Source organism: Chinchilla lanigera, unplaced genomic scaffold (genome assembly GCF_000276665.1).
Source record: "Chinchilla lanigera isolate Chin_1 unplaced genomic scaffold, ChiLan1.0 scaffold00094, whole genome shotgun sequence".
NCBI classification, from domain to species: Eukaryota; Metazoa; Chordata; class Mammalia; order Rodentia; family Chinchillidae; genus Chinchilla; species Chinchilla lanigera.
This window is the reverse complement of record NW_004955495.1, coordinates 7,016,192-7,023,100: the sequence shown is the minus strand read 5'-3', so window position 1 is coordinate 7,023,100 and position 6,909 is coordinate 7,016,192.

The window sequence follows — 6,909 nt, the reverse complement described above, 5'->3', positions numbered from 1 at the left end:
CGGGTGACTGCTCATGGGGACAGGGCTTCCTTCTGAAGTGGTGGAATGTACTGGAGTTAGGGATTGTGGCTGCAGAGCTCTGAGTCATAGATTAAGATATTTATTTATTTATTTAGGCTTTGCCATTCAGTCTGGGCTTGAATCCACTTTGCAACTCAGGCTGGCCTGGAGCTCACGGTGATCCTCCTGCCTCAGCCTCCTGAGTGCTGGGATGACAGGTGTGTGGCACCATGAAGATATTTAATTCTGTTACGTGAACTTCATCTAGAAAATCATGCTCAGGGGCTGGGGATTTAGCTCGGCGGCACAGCGCCTACCTGGCAAGCTCAAGGTCGTGAGTTTGATTCCCAGTACCAGAGAAAAAACAACAAAAAAAAGAAAATCATGCTCAAACTCGGTGTGGTAACACCCACCTGTCATCCCAGCAACAGAGAGGCTGAGGCAGCAAGATCACCATGCGTTCAAGGCCAGCCTGGGCTACATAGTGAGACCTTGTCTGAGGGGGAAAAAAGGAATAAACATAAATTAAAAATCATGCTCAGAGCACATGTGGTTCCAGATGAGCCCTGAGCCCAGTGGTTCATTTGTTCACTGATCAAAGGGAGCCGAGCATTGTGTCACTAATTTGTTCCAGTTCTTTGCATCTTCTAGATTACGCACTGTAATTATGCATCTGCTCCTGGCCTCTGGTTTGCCTTTTGCCTCTCTTCTTCCTGTATTTGAACAAACCAACTTGTTTAAAATAAAATACTAGGGGGCTGGGGATTTAGCTCAGCGGCACAGCACTTGCCTGGCAAGCGAGAGATCGTGAGTTAGATTCCTGGTACCGGAAAACAAACAAAAAAAACAAAAAAAGAGGTTGTAAGTTCGATTCCTGGTACCAGGAAAAAAAAAAAAAAAAGAAAGAAAAAGGGGCCTGGGGATTTAGCTCAGCGGCACAGCACCTGCTTGGCAAGCGTGGAGTCATGAGTTCAATTCCCAGTACCAGAAAAAAAAAAACAAAAAAGAAAAAAGAAAAAAATTCCAAAATAAAATACTAAAAAAAAAATTAAAAATAAATAAATAAGTTAAATAAAATACTGAATGTTTTAATTAGAAATAAATTCTACACTTAGGAGGCTGAGGCAGGAGGACTGCCACAAGTTCAAGGCCAGCCTGAACTACATAGTGAGACCTTGTCTCAATAAGACAAAAAGAATGAAAGAAAGAAAAAAAGAAAGAAAGAAATTCTAGTTGGCCATGGTGGCACACGCCTGTCACCCCAGCACTACTTGGGAGGCTGAGGCAGGAGGATCACTGGGAGTTCAAGGTCAGCCTGGACTGTATAGTGAGACTCTGTCTCAAAAATGAGAGAGGGCTGGGGATTTAGCTCAGCGGCACAGCGCCTGCCTGGCAAGCACGAGGTCGTGAGTTCGATTCCCGGAACTGGAAAAAAAAACAAAAAACAAAAAATGAGAGAGAGAGAGACAGACAGACAGACAGACGGAGACAGAGAGAACTGTATAGGGGAGGGGGCCGCTGTGTGAGTCACCGGGACGCGGCCCCGCCCGCAGGAGCCAGCGTTTCCCAGCGCAGCGCAAGGGGATGAGCTTGGCTTCACTCATGGAGAAGAGACCGAGGCTCCCAGAGGAAGCCTGACTTGGTCGAAGTCGCCGCACGGGGGCGCCAGAGACAGAATGGGAACCACGGCTCTGAGCGCCTGCCCCAGACTCCTGAAAACCTCAATTTGAGGCTCCAAAATCCTATTTCCTGCCAAGCCAAACAGAGAAGGCTGGGGGCGGGAGGCCGGTGTTTATGTTTGGTCCACTCTGCCTGATGGCCTGGACGGATAGGCCGACTGACTGTATCTACTACAGGGGACGGGGGCACCTGGCAGAGGCCCCCAAAATTGGACAGAGCTGCATCTTTTTAAGGTATTTTTTTTTTTTTGAAACAGGGTCTTCCAGCCTGGGCTACAAAGTGAGCTCAAGGCCGGCTTGAACTGGACAGCAAGACCCTGTCTCAAAAAAACAAAAAGCGAGAGAGACAGAGACAGAGACAGAGAGACAGAGAGAGACAGAGAGACAAAGAGAGAGGGTCTCCTTATGCAGTCAAGGGTGGCCTTGAGCTCATGGCAATCCTCCTGCCTCAGCCTCCTGAGTGTTGACATGCAGTACCCTAAACCCAGGACCCTGGGCCCAGTTCTGGGTCCTCCTGGGTCCTTCCTGTCCTTGGGACAGCTTGAAGCAAGAGTGTTCATACTGAGCAGTCTCTCTGGGTGTTTAAGATTTGGGGTCTTGGGCTGGGGATAGAGCTCAGCGGCACAGTGCATGCTGGGCAAGCGCAAGGTCCTGAGTTTGATTCCCAGTACCAAAAAAAAAAAGATTTGGGGTCTTGCCAGGCTGGTGGCACATGCCTGTCATCTCAGCTTTTAGAAGGCTGAGGCAGGAGGGCCACCAGGAGTTTGAGGCCAGCCTGGACTACATAGTGAGACCCTGTCTCAGAAGAAAACCGCTTGGGGTCTCAAAGCTGCGCACAGCGGTGAGCGTCCGTAATCCCAGCACTTGAGAGGCTGAGGCGGGATTGCTGTGAGTTCCCGGCCAGCCTGGGCTACACAGCAAGACACACACACAGAAAAGAAAGGGAACGCTGGAACGAAGCCCCCACCAGGGGCGGCAGCGAGCGTGTGCTCAGCGGCCTCCTGGAATTGTCACTCGCCACACACGAAGCTCCCATCCCAGACGTGGGGCACAAACCTCCCAGGCAGGTTTTTCTGGCCCCTGGAGCCCAGGGCGGCAACTCACCCTCATGGGGTTGCCCGAGCCTGTCGATGTCCCTGCGGCCTCTGAGCGGGAGATGTGGTGGGTCTCAGGCTGCTTCCCCGGCCGCCCTGCCCGCGGCTTGGAGTCATGGGCAGAGAACACAAGCGCGGCCAAGGTCCCTTGTCCCAACCCCAGTCTCCGTCCTCGAGGGGCGAAACGGCCCTGGGCACTGATGAGTGAGGAGCGGCCCCGCCCCACGGCTCCCCGAAAGATACTCAGTCGCCATCCGGGCTCACAGTGCACGCTCGGTGTGGGCCCCAAGTAACTCCGAACTGAGCTTCACACAGAAGAGTGTGCACAGAGCCTGTGGGGGCGCACCCCTGGAGTACCAGCACTCAGGAGGCTGAGGCAGGAGGATCACCATGAGTTCGAGGCCAGCCTGGGCTACACAGTGAGACCCTGTTTCAAAAAAAAAATTCAAACGAACAAGCGCATAACTGGGGAGGGACGGTGGGGATGGTGGGACACACCTGTAATCCCAGCAGTCTGGGACACTGAGGCGGGAGCATCAAAAGTTCAAGCCCAGACTTAGGTAACTTGGCAGTTTAGCAATATAGTGAGACACTGGCTCAAAATAAAAAATAAAAAAGGTTGGGGATGGAGCTCAGTGTGAAGGCCCTGGGTTCCATCCCAGTGCTGAAAAGAAAAAAGAAAAAGAAAAGAAGAGAAAAAAGAGAAGAGAGAAGGGAGAGAAGGGGAGGGAAAGGAAGGGGAGGGGAGGGGAGAAAGAAAGAAAGAATTTAGCGCCAGAGGTGATGGTGCATGCCTATAATCCCAGCACTCAGGAGGGTCAGGAGGCTGAGGCAGGAAGATCTCTATGAGTTCAAAGCCAGCCTGAACTACTTAAGAAGATCTTGTCTCAAAAAAAAAACAACAACGAAAAAAAGATTTCATGATGACAGTGGCTTGACAGACAACTCCCCAGGTGGCCCTGCTGGCCCTTGCTGAGGTGGTCAAAGTCACACCAGGCAGTAGCCACCTTCACCTCCTTGGTGGCCAAGGAGAGGGGGCATCTTCACCCCATTTACAGATGTGCCCATCTGGTCTATTGCTCTGCGTGGCCCCAGCCCGGGCTCTGAGTGACAACCCCCCGGTTCCACAGGCTCCAGAGACAGAGGGGCTGTGCTGGACACAGTCCAGTGAACTTGCCCAGTTTTTTTTTGTTTACTTAAAGTGTTTGTGTGTTTATTTGCGCCCTGGGGATGGAAATCAGGGTCTTCACACTGAGCACTGCCTTCCGCCCTTTTTATTTTATTTTATTTTGTTTTTTGAGACAGGGTCTCACTATGCAGTTCAGGCTGGGCTTGAGCTCACTTTGTAGCCCAGGCTGGCCTCGAACTCACAAAAATCCTCCTGGCTCAGCCTCCCGAGTGCTGGGATTATAGGTGTGCACCACCACCCCCAGCTCTTATTTTTTTATTTTGAGGCAGAGTTTTGCTAAGTGGCCAGACTGGGCTCCAATTTGAGATCCTCCTGCTTCAGCCTCCCAAGTAGCTGAGATGGACAGGCATGCGCCACCCCTGGCGGCTTCAGGGAAGTTTTTCAACTCCCTGCTCAGCCTTGGGGACCTCCCTGGGGAACCTGGGTCTCAATGGCACACACTGCCCTGGTGTGGCCAGGCCACTGTTCCGCCTGGAGTCTTACTTCTCGCCTCTCTCCTGGTTCCACACTTCTGGATCCACAGAGATCAGGGTGCCGCGAGGGGCAGAGGGTTCTTCTCCCCGAGTCATTCCGGTCACAAGGCGGGAGGGGTTGCAGCTGGTCAAGGGCTGGAGGCTGACTCACCAGGAGGAGCCGGGCCTGGGAAGTGGCCAGTGCCCCAGGGGCCTGGGGGGTCACCAGGTGGCCGCTGACTCAAAAGGGCTAGGGTGTGGCTCCGTGGGGGGTGATGCCTACCTAGCTGGAGGCCCTGGCTTCCATTCCCAGCACCCTAGCACCCATAAAAATCAAAGCTGGGTGTGGTGACCTGTCACGCCAGCTACTGTTTTGGGAGGCTGAGGCAGGATGAATCCCTAATTTGAGTCAGTCTGGGCAATTTAGGAAAACCCTGTCTCAAAATAACAAGGGCTTGGGGTTGAGCTCTTGCCTTGGGATGTGGGAGGCTCTGGGTTCCATCCCCAGGGTTAAAAAAAAAAAAAAAGGAAAAATAATCCCCACCCCCAGGTGGGTGTCTGGGTGTTCCGTGCTCTCGGGTGGGGATTTCAGGCTCCGCTGAGGTGGAACTGTCTGACCACTGCCACCAATCACAGGCCCAGAAAGGAATTCTTGGCTGGGTTTAATTTAAAACAAATAAATAAACAATGTTGGGAATGTGGGCGTCAGCCGCCAGTGGGCAGGCGGGCGGGGAGGAGCTCCAGGTCAACGCCCGAGGGCAGGGCCAGGCCTGAGGGACCCATGGTTAACGACACAACTGAAGCCCCAAACTGCTCCCTTCTGTGGCTTTGTTTTACTCCGGGCTGCAGAGTAGAGAGAAAAACAGACTTTTGTGTCTGGGATCCTGAAGAAGCGGTTTGGGGCCTGGAGTTAAGCTCTTGTTTAGGGAAAATGGGGTACTCAGCAAGGGGTCCCTGGTGGTTTCAAATTCTTCTGGATTCCCTACGGCCTCCCCGCTTACCTCCTCCACCCGGAAGGTATCAGAGAAAAATTTTTTCGGAGAGATCTGGGCTTGTATCCCCAGCACTTGGGAAGCTGAGGCAGGAGGATCACCATGAGTGCTAGGCCAGCTGGGCAAAAAAACCAAACCAAACTAAACCAAAACGAAAACCTTCCCAGAGAGAAACAGTCTTGAACTTTTGTAGGGAGTTGGAAAAGCGCTGGGCCTCAATCTCTAGGCTGTGTCCCTACAGAGACGGTGGGGTCACGCTGATTCCGGACAATGTCTGGAAATGACAAGGAACATTCCAGCGGCCCCGCTCCTGTGATAACCGGGACATCAGGACGTTTTGTTTTTCTTATTGGGATCTGCTTATTCTTGAGCAAAAGAGAAAGGAAATGCCCAGAAAGGGGGGAGGGGCGCTGGAGGGGCCTGTGGTCATCCATTGATTCTAGAAGTTTCCCTGGGGGTAAGGACTGGGAATGTTAACCCTGTGGGCTCCACAGAGGGCCTTGAGGGCATGGGGAGGAGGGAGCCCTGGGCATTCTCTGTGTGGGTATTTGGTCCTGGGAGCTGAACTTCCGGACACTGAGCTACAACCCCAGTCCTTTTTATTTTTACTTATTTATTTATTTTTGAGACGGGGTTTTACTATACAGTTTCTTTTTTAATTTATTTTTTTATTTTTTGGGTTTTTTTCCGGTACCAGGAATGTACTATACAGTTTGGCCAGGCCTTGAATTCACTATGTAGCCAAGGCTGGCTTTATTTTTATTTATTTATTTATTTGTTTTTTTGAGACAGGGTTTCGCTATGCAGTTCAGGCTGGCCTTCAGCTCACTTTGCACTTTGTAGCCCGGGCTGGTCTCAAACTCACAGCCATCCTCCTGCCTCAGCCTCCCAAGTGCTGGGATTACAGGCGTGTACCACGGCACCCGGGTTATATTTTTATTTATGATTTAGAGACAAGGTCTTTTTTTATTTTATTTTTTCTCTAGCGCTAGGGTTTGAACCCATGGCCTTCTTACTGAGCTATATCCCTAGCTTTTTTTAAAATCTTGAGATAGGGTTTGCTAAATCAGTAAGTTGCCCAGGCTGGGCAGGAACTTGAGATCCTCCTGCCTCAGCCTTCCACAGTGCTTGGACTACAGGATTTTTTGGGTTTTTTTTCTTGGTACCAGGAATCAAACTCACAATCTTGTGCTTGCCAAGCAGGTGCTGTGCCGCTGAGCTAAATCCCCAGCCCTGGACTACAGGTTTGTGCCTCTATATTGGGTGCACACTTGGTGTGGCAAGAAAGTAAGAGAGAAAGAGAAAGTAAGTGAGGGGCTGAGGCAGGAGGATCCCAAATTCCAACCCAGCCTGGCAATTGTAACCTAGCGAGACCATGTTTCAAAAAAAAAAAAAAATAGATACGGGGGGTATGTGGCTCAATGCAAAGGTTCTGGGTTTCATCCTTGGCACTATAGAAAAAAATTAAAGAGCAGAAAGCTTAGGGAAAGGGGCTGGGCGTGG